The 17,871-nt window shown below is 40.8% G+C and overlaps 1 protein-coding gene across 3 annotated transcripts in view; it reads left to right on the plus strand.

Annotated features, from left to right (window-relative positions):
- Positions 1-4,959: 4,959 nt before the first annotated feature.
- B3GALT1 (beta-1,3-galactosyltransferase 1) overlaps positions 4,960-17,871 on the plus strand; it is a 119,726-nt gene continuing 106,814 nt past the window's right edge. The window contains exons 1-2 of one of the 3 annotated variants that reach the window (XR_016035740.1): positions 4,960-5,328; positions 14,373-15,602. The gene's annotated coding sequence lies outside the window, so the exon portion shown is untranslated. Of the gene's footprint in view, positions 5,329-14,372; positions 15,603-17,871 lie in introns of those variants that run through there. The other 2 variants (XR_016035739.1, XM_055398767.2) reach the window with 2 other exon arrangements.

Genomic DNA, 17,871 nt, shown 5'->3' on the forward strand with positions numbered 1-17,871 from the left:
ACCTCTTAAATCACACTAAATCATCTTTGTAGCTTGAAGTTCACTCTTTCAGAAATAAGACTTCTAAAGAAATCTGTTCTTTGATTATAAAGCAACCAAAAACCTTGATTGCAATAATGGAGGAGAGGTATCAGAATATAACGAGGTTGGCAACAGGGAGTATTTCAGTATTGTGTGAAGGCAACTCAGGAACTTATTGAAACTATATGAGTACCATAATCTGGTAAGGAAAATTATATGCCCACCAAATATCAGTGCTAACGAGTGGAGAGCTGATACATACTTCCAATTGTCCTTGCTGAGAAATTGATGTCTCTCAGCCAGGTGAAGCAAAAGGAACAGACTCAGAAAGGACTCTGGAAGTTTCTACTAAGGTAATTTAATCCATCAGTCCTGTTCTGTGCATCTCCCATTCTTGCTGTGATCTAGTTCTTATCAAGAGCTCATTTGATCAGTGCTCTGTACCTCACTGATGAATGGTTGCTCCAAAATAGCTTTAACTGTAGTCTTTATCTGCTGCAGTATGAGACAGTTGACTTCAGCATTACGGCTTGGCTATTTCCTACCTAAGGAGTACAGATTGCACTGTGTTGACCTAAAACAGATAGACTGCCAGTTATTTCTCCTGAAGAAATGCAGAAATGGGTTTATTTGGGATCAGCAAAATATTGCAGTTTGGAGTATGCAGCCTTGACTCAGTTCAGTTCAGTTCAGTCGCTCAGTCGTGTCTGACTCTTTGCGACCCCATGAATCACAGCACGCCAGGCCTCCCTGTCCATCACCAACTCCCACAGTTCACTCAAACCCATGTCCATTGAGTCGGTGAAGCCATCCAGCCATCTCATTCTCTGTCATCCCCTTCTCCTCCTGCCCCCAATCCTTCTCAGCATCAGAGTCTTTTCCAGTGAGTCAACTCATCGCATGAGGTGGCCAAAGTATTGCAGTTTCAGCTTCAGCATCAGTCCTTCCAATGAACACCCAGGATTGATCTCCTTTAGAATGGACTGGTTGGATCTCCTTTCGGTACAAGGGACTCTCATGGGTCTTCTCCAGCACCACAGTTCAAAAACATCAATTCTTCAGCGATCAACCTTCTTCACAGTCCAACTCTAGCCACGTGTGAGTCCCCACACAGCAAGGAGAGAAGTTTTTTAGAGGAGGGGAGAGGAAGAAGGGAGGACCATAGTAAACAAAGAGTCCATTGGAGGAGTTGAAAGTTTGAAGTATAGTGTGGCTTTTCATTGGCTGAGTTGTGACGGACTCTCATCAGGGGACCTGCTCAGCAAGAAGAGAGGCTTCTTCTTTGTACTGTTGGGCTATGCTGTTATTGCAGGGTGTGAAAAATTCCTATCCTGGATTCCCAACTATTTTCTTGAGCTTTCTGTTTGTTAATTAGTGATTTAAATATTTTTCCCCTCTATTATTCTAGTCTCTCACAGTGGACAATAATTGTGGATATATATGTTCCCATATTACCCTCTATGTCTTTTTTCTCTAATAACTTATATCTTCCTATGTCTGTGTAATTGTATCATATCACAGGCTTAATCTGTATCTTATCTGCTAAATCTCATCAGTTGTTTGAGGAGATAGAGAAGTAGAGTAAAGGATGATTTAGTAAGTGGCAGAGTCATTTCAAAGATAGAGGGGACAGATTAATTCCTTTCCTAAGTAGCTCACATTAATTAACATTATCTTTATTTTTCTGTTTGATTTAGACTATCTATAAAATTCATGATATACAATTAACTGAAATTTTCACTTTAAAAGAAATTTTAACTCATCTTTCCAATTGTTGCATTAATTTTTCTTTTTAAAAGACAAATGCATTTGCAAACTCACTGTATTGATTTATTTGATATGGGATCAGCTTCCAAGCCTTCTCAAGCGTTTTGACCATGTCTCTAAGAGGATATGCATGACCTAATGCAAGGCTAGCACTGTATTCTGTAAGCGTGTGATTTATTATTTTCCAAAAAGATCAAAAAGAGTCATGAGTTCAATGAATGCAGCTAAATTCTCCTGCAGTTGAACCAATCCATTTCCTATTGACTCTCTTCAAAAATATGTGACTATGGAACTGCTTTCCCACTATTCTTAGCAGTGACATCTTGGTCATAAACTTAGATTAATAATAACTTGTAGATAGCCCTGAGGCATTGGTGTACCAAAATTAGTATTCCTTGTTACATACTAATTTAAGATACTGAGCTTCAATTATGAAATTTGTTGTTCAGTTTTTACACATTACATTTAGTAGCCCCTAAATTTGTTGTGTCTTTTAAGTCCTCTTTCCCCACAGATCGTAAATCAATCTCTTTTTTTATTGTATGAAAAAATTATCACACACAATCGATTTCAGAAGTGGCATTAAGATGTATGCCTACTGCATATCTGGTAATTAATAGAATTCAGATTAAAGAGATTTTTCTTTCATTCCCTGTGTTGACAGTCCTCCTTTCCAGTCTTTCCCTCTTCCTTCCTGCTTTCCTTTCTTCTCGTTTCCCCTCCACCAAATCCACAATTATTTGGAGTCACTGTGTGGACATTTTTCCTCTTTATAATGAGTTCAACAGTGTCAGTGTCAGCATTTGGACTTATATAGAAAATAACTTCTTCATTATTTATGGTAATAAAGGGAGCTGGCATTGTGGGAGTAGAAGTTCTCTGCAGTTTTAGAGCCAGCAGCCAATATGAAAGGGTTGGAAGGCTTTCTGACCCTTGATGCCATTCCCAAAGACTTCAATTCTGCCATTAGCAATTTGGTCCTCAGGGTTAGGGCACTGCCCCTTATCAAGATGCAAATCCCTCTGAGCCAGAAAATGCCATAAGCTGCTGTGATCCATTAACATCATATGACTAATTCATAGATTGGAATATTTCCAACAAAACTAGGCTGAGAGCAGATTTTGTAAGGGGAACTAGACTCAGAGAGAGAGTCAGAACTAGATGAGGTCACCGAACATCTGAAGAACAGTAGAAGACCACTGCAAGCAGAGAGAAAGAACAACTAGAGTCTGGAGAGGTTGAAGAGAGGCTCCTCTGACTTCCATTTTGCCCATTCTTACTCCTAAGTGTGAATATTTTTTAAATGAATGAAATAAAAACATCCACACAAACACCTTAGAAACAGAGCAAGGGACATAGTTTCTTGAGTAATTTCATTTGGGATCACAAGAGGCAAGAGTCATGGAGAGTGGGAAGCATCAGTAGAAAATAAATTGTGGATGATCAAAGCATGAAGAAGTGGGGAGGGGGGTAGAAAGAGGTTATTTATTGCATTTACAGGATTTTAGAACACATACATAATTCTGATAATGACTATTAAAACTAGACACAAAAACTGGTCAGAAGTCTCATTTCAGTCTAATAGTTTAGTATTTGTTTTACCAAACTAGAATTTCATATGGCTGCAAATGCTTACTTTTTCTCTTCCTACATTTAGTAAGCATTCCTGGTGTCCTTTTGTGTACACGTTTTATTGCTAATATTCTGGGGAATACAATGAAAAAGAAAAACAAAAAAGCTGCTCCCAAGGAGCTATCAAAGTGTTACAAAAAAGAAAATTAAGCAATAAATATAGTACCATGATGCCATTTCTTTAGGAAGAGCACAGGAAGCACAATGTGGTATACAGAGGGTGTTAAATAATACTCAGTACCCCTTTAAGTTATAAATAACCTGTTCAGCCTTTGCTCTAAAGATTGGCAGTTGGGGGGTGAGAAGTACTACATGCAGATCACTCAAGGCAAGCCTTCAGTTATCCACTGAGATGAGGCTTGAAATCCTGGGAATTTATCATAGAGGAAAAGAGTGCCCACTCCCACCTTTGCTAGAAATTCTCAAAGATCCATAATGCTTTTAGGGAAGGAAACAAAAATTAAAGTATTTCCCTGAAGCTTTTTATGAGATCAGAATTCCTCCTTGGTGTAGTCGAGTATGATTAGGGTTTGGGAGACGCCCGCGTGTTAGAGGTTAGAACAGGGTCTTCTTCAGCTGCGGTAGCAGAAAGCCCGAACTAAGGGAAGGTTGAAAGTGGACGACTGTGGGGAAGTTGGACAGCGATGACGCGGAATCTCGGAAGGAGAAACTTAATAGACCCCAAATTTGAAGGAGCCAGAGGAAAGTATAGAAATCAGGATATGAGGCCACACTGGATCCCACCATAAGTGACAGTGTCTGTGGCTTACTTTTGTGAAGTGCATGGGAGAAAAGCCTGAGGTCAAACTTACTGGACTGGGGCTGAGTGAGTATTGCCAGCCAAAGCCAGTCTTCCTGGGACGGATCAGCATCTCTATCTTTCTGATCTCACACTACTTAATAATAAGTGATGAGAATCATTCTTGCTGTCTTCAATGCCTCATGCATTTATTAAGCAACAACTGTGTTCCAGGTTCTATGCTAAGCATACATGGAGAGGCAACTGAATGTAGTTGATGCTTCACAATCTAGAGGCCAGAGGGGTAAAGCCACTGTCCTTCAATTTAAAATATTTTAAAAAAGAGAGAGAGAGAACCTAGAGAGATAAATTCTTCATAAAGTAAAACCGGACTTCAACTCAACTTCATCTCTGATTAAAATAAGGTTATCCTGACCTGTTAAAACACCAGCTGTACTGTCAGAGGCAAAAATAAATCTTCTCTGATGAAACATTAAAAAAAAAAAGAATGTAGTGTCCAGAGGGCATGTATAAAACACCCCCAAGCCAGACAGAGGTAAGTTGCATGTATTTTTGTGAGGCTGGCCAAGAGCTGGTCTTAGAAGTCTAGCTTCAACATGTAAACAGTCAAGATTAAGCTTTTTCACAGAACTCACATTATTAATCATAAAAATCCTCTGGGTCACAGCCTTTTCATAGCTTAATGTACTGTAACACTGACCTTGAAGACACATGCCTTTAAAGGACTAATGAGCAGAAAATAGGAAAGCTCTTTTCAGGTAACACTCAGGAAACTTTGGGATTGTCATATCTGTTCTCTTGCATCTGCAGGTCCCATCCTCCTGCCCATCTGTTCCTTTCACTTATGATGATGGAATCCTACACCATGGGCAGGATTTTCACTTCTCAATATAGAACCCATGTACCTTACCTCATGGTCCAACTGACTTCCTGAGAATAAATCATTGACTTTGTATTCATAAGCAACAACAAACGTTGATTTTGTTGTTAGCATGTATGAGCCTGCACTCAACAAACTATATATATTAATCAACAAGTGCCCTAAAATTTTGGATTTTAATGCCCTGAGAGATCAACTTTTGATCAGTTATTGATTACAATTTCAGGAGCTTTGTGTCCAGGCCAAATGCAATGTGACTTATTCTCTGGTGAGTAACTCCTCTTCATTTGAAGTTTTAAAGTTGTTTTAAATGCCTTAAACCAAGTTTCTTCAACAGCAGTGTCAGAACTGTGACATTTTATGCTAATTTTACAGTGAAAAGGATTCTTTAGCAATGTGTTGAAAGGCAATGTGAGTTCATCTGAGTCTTTGATTATGTTTAATAGTTTTGCTGTCAGACAGTGAGTCATGATCTTTTTCTTGTACTTTACAGTTTGTATTTACACCTCCTTGCATTTGATAAAAGCAATGTAGCAGACTCTGCCTATTGACAATGATGGCTCCTTTATTTTAATCAGTGAAGAGAAAAAAAGTGAAACTTGGCACAGTGGGGTGTAAAACCCTTTCCTTCTGCCATTTAAAATGTAGTAGTTATATGTGTGACCTTGTAAGATGACTTTGTGAAACAAAATGTCAGCATATCTAGTCATTTGATTTACATGAGAAATTTTACTTTCCTTCTATCAGGTTCAGTTTAGCAAATGAGGTTAAGAAAAAAAAATTATCTTCTCTATTTGCAAGCCTTGGTGATATAACCATTTATAGGCATGCCTATGTAATATTTTATTTAATGGAAGAAAATCAATGTCAATTTTCTCTCCACTCCAGTGAGGCTGAATTTATCTTGCAGGGTGTGGTCAGAATAAATGAACTGCAAAGAGAAATGAGGAGTGGGATTGGTATTTCTGAATTCCTATTGGACTACAATAATTGTAAATAATTTATCTCGTTAGCCTCCATCCTAGGCTGCATTTTTTAATTTCCTCTAGTAGTCTCTGAGCTGATTAGCTTTGCAGGTTTTCTCCCCATGTGTGCCAGTGTCTTTAGTTAGATGTCACAAATTTGAAATAGGATTTGTCCCTTTTTGTGAAAATAATTTGGAGTTCAACAAAGTAGACATCTTCATACCGGGGTACTAGTCCTTCAGGTAGGAGTCTATTTAGGATACAAACAAACAGATGAAGTTACGGATGAGTATAAGGTGGAGTTTGGTAAGTTTTTTACATATAGGGTCAGATAGTAATTATTTATGGCTTTGTGAGCTGTACAGTTCCTGTCATGACTACTCAAGTCTGCCAGTGTAGCTACAAAAACAGATATAAACCACACGTAACTGAATGAGCAGAATCATCAGTTCAGTTCAGTTCAGTCGCTCAGTCGTGTCCGACTCTCCACGACCCCATGAATCACAGCACGCCAGGCCTCCCTGTCCATCACCAACTCCCGGAATTCACTCAAACTCCTGTCCATCAAGTCAGTGATGCCATCCATCCATCTCATTCTCTGTCAGCCCCTTCTCCTCCCGCCCCCAATCCCTCCCAGCATCAGACTCTTTTCCAGTGAGTCAACTCGTCGCATGAGGTGGCCAAAGTATTGGAGTTTCAGCTTTAGAATTGGTCCTTCCAATGAACACCCAGGATTGATCTCCTTTAGAATGGACTGGTTGGATTTCCTTGCAGTCCAAGGGACTCTCAAGAGTCTTCTCCAGCACCACAGTTCAAAAGCATCAATTCTTCGGTGCTCAGCTTTCTTCACAGTCCAACTCTCACATCCATACATGACCACGGGAAAAACCATAGCCTTGACTAGACGGACCTTTGTTGGCAAAGCAATGTCTCTGCTTTTTAATATGCTATCTAGATTGGTCATAACTTTCCTACCAAGGAGTAAGTGTCTTTTAATTTCCTGGCTGCAATCAGCATCTGCAGTGATTTTGGAGCCCAAAAAAATAAAGTCTGACACTGTTTCCACTGTTTCCCCATCAATTTCCCATGAAGTGATGGGACCAGATGCCATGATCTTTGTTTTCTGAATGTTGAGCTTCAAGCCAACATTATCACTCTCCTCTTTCACTTTCATCAAGAGGCTTTATAGTTCCACTGCACTTTCTGCCATAAGGGTGGTGTCATCTGCATATCTGAGGTTATTGATATTTCTCCCGGCAATCTTGATTCCAGCTTGTGCTTCTTCCAGCCCAGCGTTCCTCATGATGTACTCTGCATATAAGTTAAATAAGCAGGGTGACAATATACAGCCTTGACGTATTCCTTTTCCTATTTGGAACCAGTCTGTTGTTCCATGACCAGTTCTAACTGTTGCTTCCTGACCTGCATACAGGTTTCTCAAGAGGCACGTCAGGTGGTCTGGTATTCCCATCTTTTTCAGAATTTTCCACAGTTTATTGTGATCCACACAGTCAAATGCTTTGGCATAGTCAATGAAGCAGAGATAGATGTTTTTCTGGAACTCTCTTGCTTTCTCCATGATTCAGCGGATGTTGGCTATTTGATCTCTGGTGCCTCTGCCTTTTCTAAAACCTGCTTGAACATCTGGAAGTTCACGGTTCACATATTGCAGAAGCCTGGCTTGGAGAATTTTGAGCATGACTTTACTAGCGTGTGAGATGAGTGCAACTGTGCGGTAGTGTGAGCATTCTTTGGCATTGCCTTTCTTTGGGATTGGAATGAAGACTGACCTTTTCCAGTCCTGTGGCCATTGCTGAGTTTTCCAAATTTGCTGGCATATTGAGTGCAGCACTTTCACAGCATCATCTTTCAGAATTTGAAATAGCTCAATTGGAATTCCATCACCTCCACTAGCTTTGTTCATAGTGATGCTCTCTAAGGCCCATTTGACTTCACATTCCAAGATGTCTGGCTCCATGTGAGTGATCACGCCATCGTGCTTATCTTCATCATGAAGATCTTTTTTGTAAAGTTCTTCTGTGTATTCTTGCCACCTCTTCTTAATATCTTCTGCTTCTGTTAGGTCCATACCATTTCTGTCCTTTATCTAGCTCATCTTTGCATGAAATGTTCCCTTGATATCTTTAATTTTCTTGAAGAGATCTCTTGTTTTTCATATTCTGTTGTTTTCCTCTATTTCTTTGCATTGATCACTGAGGAAGGCTTTCTTATCTCTCCTTGCTATTCTTTGGAACTCTGCATTCAGATGCTTATATCTTTCCTGTTCTCCTTTGCTTTTCGCTTCTCTTCTTTTCACAGCTATTTGTAAGGCCTCCTCAGACAGCCATTTCGCTCTTCTGCATTTCTTTTCCATGGGATGGTCTTGGTCCCTGTCTCCTGTACAATGTCACGAACCTCCGTCCAGAGTTCATCAGGCACTCTATCTATCAGATCTAGTCCCTTAAATCTATTTCTTACTTCCACTGTATAATCATAAGGGATATGATTTAGGTCATATCTGAATGGTCTAGTGGTTTTCCCTACTTTCTTCAATTTAAGTCTGAATTTGGCAATAAGGAGTTCATGATCTGCACCACAGTCCGCTCCTGGCTTGTTTTTGCTGACTGTATAGAGCTTCTCTATCTTTGGCTGCAAAGAATATAATCAGTCTGATTTCGGTGTTGACCATCTGGTGATGTCCATGTGTAGAGTCTTCTCTTGTGTTGTTGGAAGAGGGTGTTTGCTATGACCAGTGCGTTCTCTTGGCAAAACTCTATTAGTCTTTGCCCTGCTTCATTCCGTGCTCTAAGGCCAAATTTGCCTGTTACTCCAGGTGTTTCTTGACTTCCTATTTTTGCATTCCAGTCCCCTATAATGAAAAGGACATCTTTTTTGGGTGTTAGTTCTAAAAGGTCTCATAGGTCTTCATAGAACCGTTCAACTTCGGCTTCTTCAGCATTACTGGTTGGGGCATAGACTCGGTTTACTGTAATATTGAATGGTTTGCCTTGGAAACGAACAGAGATCATTCTGTCGTTTTTGAGATTGCATCCAAGTACTGCATTTTGGACTCTTTTGTTGACCATGATGGCCACTCCATTTCTTCTAAGGGATTCCTGCCCACAGTAGTAGATATAATGGTCATCTGAGTTAAATTCACCCATTCCAATCCATTTTAGTTCACTGATTCCTAGAATGCCGATGTTCACTCTTGTCATCTCCTGTTTGACCACTTCCAATTTGCCTTGATTCATGAGCAGAGATCATGGTAGTGTTCAAATAAAACTTCATTCAAAACAAGGATTGCCCTAGTGTAAATCAGCCTCGTGGGATCTCATTTTGGCACATTACTAAAAAATAGCGATCACAGAAACTTTCTTTACACATTTATGTGGGGAAAGTGTTGGGGTTCTTTTAGACACTGATGAGTTATTTAAGATGGTATCTTAATACCGGCAAACCCTTTCTCTAGGTTTGCAAGATGCAAGGCAACAAGTGCTTGAGTAAATGACCAAAAAAGGACCAGGTGAGACCAGGCAGAGGCAGCAGAGAGTCAGATTCACCCAGTATGTTTTCTCGGGTACTGGTAATGTGGGGTAGAGTGCATTGAAGTGAGAATAGAAGAGGGAGTCTGGTTGTAGGAGATGTTCGGACCAGAAACTTGCTAGTATGTCTGTTCCCAATCAGAATCCATCCAAGCCTTAAGGAAGTAGGATTTACCTAGATATTGGGGCCCTGGGACTTCTCTGGCAGTCCAGTGGTTAAGACTCTGTGCTTTCAATGTAGGGGGCACGGGTTCGATCCATGGTTGGGGAACTAAGATCCCACATGCTACAACATGTGACCAAATAATAATAGTAATAATGGGGCCCTAACCTTGTGGACAATTCAGAAAGGAGAGTAAATTCTAGTAAGAACACTGGACTGCTTGGAGGCACCATTCTGGACTGTGAGAAGCTGTCTGTGTTGGGGGAGCTGATGGAAGCAAGGATGTGGGAGGAAGCAGAGAGTAGTTAATGAGACGTTCAAAAAATGGAAACTTGTGTTTTCAGAAGTTAACTTAGACACAGGTTTTCCCCAAACAATCTAATTCCTGGAGTATCACAAGATTTAGTTAAGGGACCACTGAAACATGTGACGTGTTTCTGACCTACGGGTTGGGTAGATGTCAACAGATAGTACAGCAAAGACTAGGGAAGGAGATAATCAAGACCCAGGAACCAGGCAGCAGCTGACAGAATTAGGGTTGCATGTATTATGCTTACATAGGACAAAACTGTGAGGGCCAGAAATGAACTCTGTCTTTATAAAGTCTCATACCTCCGCAGAAAATTCAGACACTTATGCCTATCACTGCATTGTTCCATGAGAGTCTTAGCTACTGAAAGTCATATTGTCTAACCCTTTTTTTTCTGACACATAAAGAACTTTTACATTGTAAAAAGATTTTTAAAGATGCAGTGAGAGTTTAACTTGAAAATGGAAGCATTTTCAAGATAAAGAGTGGAAACAAAGAGCAGCATAATAGGTATTACGTTCGGTAGACATTTCAAGATGAGTTATTGTATTGTAGGCATTTTTAAAATACGGAGAACAATGCTTTTAACCTTTATGTGTACATTTAAACACTCATAAAACATTTCTACTTTTTTGACAAAAATTTTGATGTACTTACAAACGAAAGAATGCCTGGTGTTAATTATATAAAGGCAATGTAAATATATAAAGCACATTGCTTTTGTAACCATGAGTCAACCCGTATATACCATTTGGGTAGGTTTATTGTAAATTTCCCATAAAGCAACATTCTGTTTGTTCTTTAATAAACTGTGGGTTTTGCCACTGATGGAGAATAATAACCACCCTTTAATTTCACAATTAGTGGCTTCTCTCTAAGATAAGATTTGCCTGAAAGGATAAGTGCATTCCAGTTCAGAGAAATTAATATCTCCTAGGTGAACAAAGCTCTAAATTGAATACCAAACAGACTTCATCTAAGAGCCCCACAAGAGTTGGAAACAACAGGCTCGATAGCTCTGTCACACGGCTCTTCAGCAATCACATTTGGGGAGCTGCTGTGACAAACAAAAGTAGAGGAGCTTAATTTGAGATAAACAGAACTGAGATGCTTCCTGAGGGAGCCAGGAGAGAGGAAGTCATTGAAGGCAAGCATCACTGACTGTCCTCAGCACCCCTGACTCTCAGGATAAATATTAGGAAATCTACCTAACTGTGGGCCCAAGGCTGATTCTGGAAAAGAACCTTGTGCCAGGCAGCCCATCAGCATCAGTGGAGATCCTATTGCATTATAGACAGGAGCCATTTCATGGAATGCAAATGCAACTAAATAGTTGAATTTGAAACTTAGGAATGTGAGTGGCACTCATTTTATTTTGAAGTTGATTCATTTATTGAGTTTCCATGATATGGCCAGCTCTTTATGAAATTTACATTCACATAAGAAAGAATAGCACTCATTTTAAATCAGGAGGAAAAAAAGAAAAAACAGGAAAACTACAGTGATAGCAGAGGCCACTCACAGTTGTCCAGAGTTGAGGAATACCCTGAGCCTTGTCCCTCAGTGTGTTCCAGCCACTGACCTACAACCCTCTGAGGCTAGGAGAGTCACCACCAGCAGAGGAAACCCGACCACACAAGCTGCTGAGATGTGGAACCTCGGCTCTGGCTGTGAGGTTCCTGTTTGTAAGGCACTCATTTAACCTCCCATTCTCCATGTAGACAGTTGAGTTTGGACACCAGTAATGGCCTGGTGAAGCTTTTCCCATCTCTAGGAGCACCTGTGTCTGTCTGTATTTCAGAACCTCCTCACAGCCAGCTCTCTTGAGGAGGTTTTGAAATGTACTCTGTCCCCACCGTTTCTGTAATCATCCCTTTGCCCTTCCCATGAAAACGTGGAAAAGCTCCTTCCTCACCAAGTGGTTTGCCTCAACGCCAAACAACGCACTTGGTAATTGGTTTGACTGCAATAAATCAGCTGAACAATGATTTTGGAAGAGTTGTAGCTCTATATTGCAGACCTTCTTCATTCAAACTGCTTCCCACAGACCAACTGGGGGCTCTTAGAGAAGATGAACTCTTCTGGTTGCTAATCTGAGAGGGAAACCCAGCAAATCATATTCACTTAGTCTCTCTGTTCAATTTGCCTGTGATAAACTGGGCTCTGCTGGTTTTGTGCCTGCTTTATGCAATAGGGATAATGGAAATAAAATGAATACTTCAGAACAAAGGCAATAAAGCATTATTATGGCTAATGAAGGAATGATTTGTTTTGAATGTCAATTGCTTAGAGGCAAGGATTTTCTAAAAATCACATAATAAATGGTCACTATATTGGCAATATAAATATTCCCTTATTGATCTTAGATGGAAATCAGATTTCAGAGAGAAGAATGCCCGACATACTTCAAAATAGATTCTAAAGCAAGTATCTGTGATGAATGATCAAGTTCCTAACTTGCTTGCATTACATTTTTAGAAGTACCCTGATATTTTGATTTATAACTTTTCTTTCATTGCTTTGATATCTAAATTCTCTAGGTTAATACCATTGAAATGAAAATTTCATTAGTTGAAGCAATCAGAACAAGGCTATAATGCAGTAGTTCTCTTAAGCCTGCACTAGACTTACCCGGAGAGTTTATTTAAAAGACAGAGTCCCAGGACAGGTCTTCCAGAGACTTTGAGTCAGAAGATCAAGTGGGACCTAGAAATCAGCATTCACACTAAACAGCCAATGTGTTTCTCTGCTTGAGGCTCTTGATCTCATTTTGAGAAAAGCTGCAATAGAGTACATCCTGCTTTTGAATCAGGTTTCATAGGACACACATTAGAAAGAGGACAGAAAGTTAAGAGGCTTAAAATAGCTGGAATCGAACTGAGATCAAGCCTCTGGTTCAGAGTAGAGTGCCAAAGGGAGGGAAATGATAAAAAGGAATTTATACAGACGGGCCACTCACCTCGTTCCCCTTTTCCTGATCTACACCAAGTCTGCATCTTACAAGAGAACCCAGAACTAATCTCCCCCCAGCCTCTAATGCACCCACTGAGTTCAATGCGCCCTGCCTCTCTAGAATAAATGTGGGTTTTAGTAAGGAACATTGCAGTTACAAAGACTAGGGCTGCTCAATACCAAAAATATATATATATCAATCATAGAAATGTATAGCCTGCCCTACTAATTATTTTAAGACATCTGGAGTAGCATGCTTAATCTACAGTTCATCCAGATGTTTCAGCTTTGTGTACAGAGCCATGCTCTGCATTTGAGCCGTCTGCTTTGATATGCATTTCCATGCTTGAACAGTCAGTGTCTGATGAGTGTATTGTGGGGTGGAGGGGGGAGAGACAGCCTGAAGCCATGCACACACAGTCCCCAATTTCAAACAGTTCTGTCCCAAAGATCGGTTTGCAACTTAGATGTTCGATATTCAGAGCATGGTTCCCTCTGGAAACCGTGTGTCACACAGTGGCTAGCTGCTCAAGCCAGTCCACAGAAGGCTCTTTAATCCTTAACATATCTAAGATAGGGAATGGAAAAAATTAGCCAGTTGAGTTATGCAAGTTGAATGTCCCCATAAAACCCTCTGAAGGAGGGAAGACAAAGAATTTTTTCTCTTTCCTGGAGTCAAGGATGAGCCTGGGCTAGAAAATATACTTCCTCCCTCCCCAGTGCTCAGTCAAAACTCACATTCTTAAAATCACTTTGTCTGAAATAAATGGGATAAAAAGAAATATGAGCAAATTTGATTAAGTAGATAAATGACCAACATCCCCCCCAACTTTCAAAGAAATAATTTGTCTTTTAAAAAAGACTGTTTATTTTTTAATGAATTTCTGATTGTTGAAATGGCAGACAGTGTGGCATATTAGCCTACACGAAAATAAAAAAGAAATACTCAGATCATTTTGGAGAAAGGGAGATTATAGGCAGGTTGAATTTGCCCAGGGTGCTTCCTACATTTATGCCAACATTTCTGTTTCTTCCAAATATTCATATTTTCAAAGTCTGTACATGTTTTCAAATAGCCAATATGGAAGCAGTGAGGCCGGCAGTGTGTGTATTTGTGTGTGTGTGTGTGGTGGGCAGGGTGTGGGTAGAGACAAAAGGTACAAGCAATTGAATATATGGATCATTTCTAAGGTGAGTTCTGCCACCATTCAAAAATATATCGGTCTATGTAGACAAAATACCTGTGCTGACTGTATGTAAATATACCAAGTGCTGATGGTGAATCATGTTAATTAACACAGACCAACACTTCTTAGTAATATACTATGATCAATACTGTTCTATTATGATATTCATCTCTAATTAATTTTGGCTCAGCAGGCTAAAGCTGCAGACTGGCTACGCAGAGGATGGCATTTGAAATATGCATTGCTTTACTTGTGGACTAAACTAGTGAACAGCTGAGCTGGGGCAGCGCAAGAAATTATTTCACATCACTGTTCTCCACTGTTGTGTTACAACGAGAAAATTTCTGCAGAGATGGGAAAAAAAAATCAATACAAGAGAATTCCAGAAGTGGGAAGAGAAAGAAACCATGTAGATATCCAAGAAAATCTTGTTGCTTGAACAGCAATCAGTCAGAAGGGCTGACCAATTTACTGACATTTATTCCAGAAACTCGACATGCATTGTTTTCACTCCCATTCTCTTTGTAGGCACGTGAAATACTTCATTTGAATGTTGGGAAGCAGATATTGGGGCAATAAAAAGAAAGAAGGACTTCTTATGTCCAAAGGAGTGGGTTCGAATTCCATCTCTTCACCACTAACCGCCATGTTGTTTGGGTCAAGTTAGTTATTTCCTTAAGTATTCCTCTCCTCATCTGCAATATCAGACTAAAAGGCACAGTTCACAACCTCAGAGGAAATGATAAAGAAGAAGGCATGGCTTTGAGGGGCCTGGCACTCCATAAACATTCACAGAGAGTCAGCTGTTATTAGGCTGAAGGACATAATTTGCTTTTGTGGCCATTCAGTTCAGCATAATAATGAGCTGTGTGAAATAAACCCTAGTCTACACATCCCATCAAAACCATTATATTATGGGCCAGCTGAGCACACCCCATCACCCTGGGAGACTAGAGGAGCAAGAGCCACTATTTCTCAAAGCTGCCCTTCAGCAAACTCAAGTTTCTGTTTAGGTAGCTTGGTCACAGACTAGAAAAGAATGATCAGTTACGTTTCTGGAAGCATATGGCCTTCTCCATCATAATCTGAGAAAAAGGGTCCCCTTACCCAGGCCTTGTACTTGTACAAAGGTCAGTCTGGTTGATTTGATTTGGTTCCCTATTTACTTTCTAACTGTGAGGCATGTCCAGCACTGGGACATCCAGGGTGCATTATAAAGCCAGGTCATAATTCGGGGTGTGATTTCACTCCTCTCAGATGAAGGAGAGGAGCAGATGTCCCAGCTCAGGCTTGAAGAAGTCATCCTCGGTCCTCGCTTCCTGATGCAGTCCTGTAACTTATCTACTAATTGTCCCTCAGCACCAAACTCACTCAAAATATACTAAGAGAGAGTTTTTATTAAACATGACATTAATAAGCATTGCAGGCAATTACTGAAATATATGAATTCAAATGGGAGCAGAATTATAATGGGTTTTCTCTTTTTCATCTTCCCAGATTCCACCCTTTTCCTTTCCTCTTCTCTCCTGCCATTCCCAGCTGTCAAGTAGGCCTGTAATGAATGTGGGTAGTGATATCTCAGGACTCCATTTTAGACAGCCCTTGGACGCAGAGTCCAGTCCAGCCAAGCATATCTAGTCTTGGATTATAATCACCTATGAACATCTCGGTCTGCATCATTGGATCATAGCCCCTTAAAGCTTGGGATCATGTGTTTTCATCAGTTTTTTAACCCTTGGCCCCTCCTCCACCCTGCCTCAGCAACTGGCTCTGAGATGCTCTGAGATGCCCTCAGTGGCAGAGATGCAAAAGGGAGGAAGCTGAGGAGGTGGGCTCGGCTGCCTCGCAGGCCTGTCGTGGGGGGCGCACCAGCAACTCTGCGGGGCCAGTCAGTGACTCCACCCCCTGCTTCACTGTGTGCCTCTGCCCTCTGTCCAAACTCCAGCTCCCGCAGGTCTTTTGACCTCTGTTTAGAGCATTTATTTTTTTTTCTTTTCCTGTGTGTCTCGGTATTAACATCTTCTCTGTGTGCCTCGCATCTAATCTCTCAGGGAGAGGATTTTATTAGTTTAATTACTACACAGGCTCTCAAGCAAGTTATCTCAGGTGCCACAAGCCAGTCTAGAGATGGCCAGGCCTAGATCTCTGACCTCGTCAGCTGACTTGGAGGAAAATTGTGTTGCCTGAGACAAACATGTCCACCCGGGCCCAGTGCAGCTGTGGGTGGCTACTCTGTACAGAGAGAAGCGGTAGGTGTGGTAGGCTCTCAGCCTTGCAGCACTTTTCCTCCAGGAAAGATGCCCTCCTGAAATGTTTCCTTAATGGCCAACTGACTCTGGAGGCTGGGCTTTTTGCTTTAGGCAGAGAAAGTAATAGCTTTTTTGAAAAGATGAGCACAAGCCTGTATATAACTGCTAAATTCCAACATTGTGTAAGACACACAAAGAATGAGTGACTCAAATGTTGTCCCTATTCTCAAAGAGCCCACGGACTAGTAGCAAAAGACAGATATATGAGTCTCTAAGAGCAGTAGAGTATGACCATGGCTAGAGTATGAGCTTTGGATACTAGTTCAGATCACACTTCTGTTTACTAGCTGAGTGACCTTAACTTTCCTGGGTTGCAGTTTCCTCCATTTCCTCATTTATAATGTACAGCCTTGTACTGGGAATATACAGGGAGGAAAGAATGCCCAGCACACAGCCTGGTGCTTTGTGAAAAACTGTAAAATGAGGATAGTATTACTTACCTGCATGAAGTTCTAATATATAATCTGTACATAAGTCACTCCATTTGAAACACAGGAAAATCTTCCTGAAGGATAGTCATCTATTTTTCTCGTTGTGTAGTTGTTAAGTCATGTCCAACTCTGTTGCCACCTCATGGACTGTAGCTCCATGGGAGTCAACTTGAAAAAGCTGTCAATGACTAAATCTGGAAAAATCTGAATAAGAATAAATAAACAACATTCTGTTAGATTATGTTCTTGTTTAGTCAAGTCATATCTGACTCTCTTGTGACTCACCAAGCTCCTCCATAGGAGCTGTAACCCACCAGGCTCCTCTGTCCATGGGATTTCCCAGGCAAGATTACTGGAGTGGGTTGCCATTTCCTTCTCCAGGTGATCTTCCTGATCCAGGGTCGAACCTGGGTCTCCTGCTTGGCAGGTGAATTCTTTACCACTGAGCTACCAGGGAAGCCCGTGTTTTTCTAATGTCATGCAAATGTTAAAATGGAAGCATTCATAAAGTATCATAGAAAGGAAGAAAAGGAGAAAATGGAGGTCAAAGAAGCCCCTACTGAGAGCTGGTTGTTTGGAGCAAGCCTGTAGTTGGTAGGATCAAGGCTGAATCCCAGGACCAAAGTGCTTTTTTCCACTGTGCTGTCCTGAGCTGCTGGCATTTCTCTCTAACCTGACAGGAAACAAGAGGCAAACACATGGGGGAAAACTGAAGCATGCCAACATGCTCAGGACATCCGCAGCCCCGTCTGTAATAAGGTACTCTGTTACCTTACAAAATGCATATCCTGTTATAAAGGGAGAACTCAAAATGTCTATAGATCTGCATTGATTTTGTGTCCATCTAGGGCTATTCAGTTCAGTTCAGTCACTCAGTTGTGTCCGACTCTTTGCGACCCCATGAATCACAGCATGCCAGGCCTCCCTGTCCATCACCAACTTCCGGAGA

This window comes from Moschus berezovskii, chromosome 2 (assembly GCF_049115385.1).
Source record: "Moschus berezovskii isolate FMDL1 chromosome 2, NW_MosBer_1.0, whole genome shotgun sequence".
Lineage (NCBI taxonomy): Eukaryota > Metazoa > Chordata > Mammalia > Artiodactyla > Moschidae > Moschus > Moschus berezovskii.